Raw genomic sequence first — 557 nt, forward strand, 5'->3', positions numbered from 1 at the left:
CTGCTTGCAGATATGCTGACGCACTCGGACCAATTTGCCCAAAGGCAGCTTGTAACGGGGTTACACCTACCCTGGTAACAGTGGTGTTTCACACCAGATGGTCATGATGTGACTGCACCTAAACAAGAATACGGTATGTGGCTAGGTAGCCAGTAGTTATGCATGTATTTAGATTTTACTATATACATTTAGTATATTTAGGAAAATCTAAACTTTTAAAATTAGGATAATAAATAAATAAAAAGCAGTTTTGCATATTTTAACGGAAGAGATAATTAGCCTTGGGTAAGGCAATAATTACTCTTGGAGTAAGCGGTTGCGATTCGCTAACTCGTACTTGTTCTAAGTATAGAAAGAAAGATCGATGACCTTATTTACGCTTCCTCAAGCGCTAAGCTACGACAGCCCCGCTGCACTTGGAGTAAGCGGATTCAGATCCGCTAAACTCGTATTTGTTCTATGTATAGAACGAAAGGTCGTTGACTAAACTTACGCCTCATTTAAGCGCAAAGCTACGGCAGCCCCGCTGCACTTGGTAGCACTTGTAGTCAATCTAC

Source organism: Plasmopara halstedii, assembly GCF_900000015.1.
Source record: "Plasmopara halstedii genome assembly, contig: Scaffold_614, whole genome shotgun sequence".
Lineage (NCBI taxonomy): Eukaryota > Oomycota > Peronosporomycetes > Peronosporales > Peronosporaceae > Plasmopara > Plasmopara halstedii.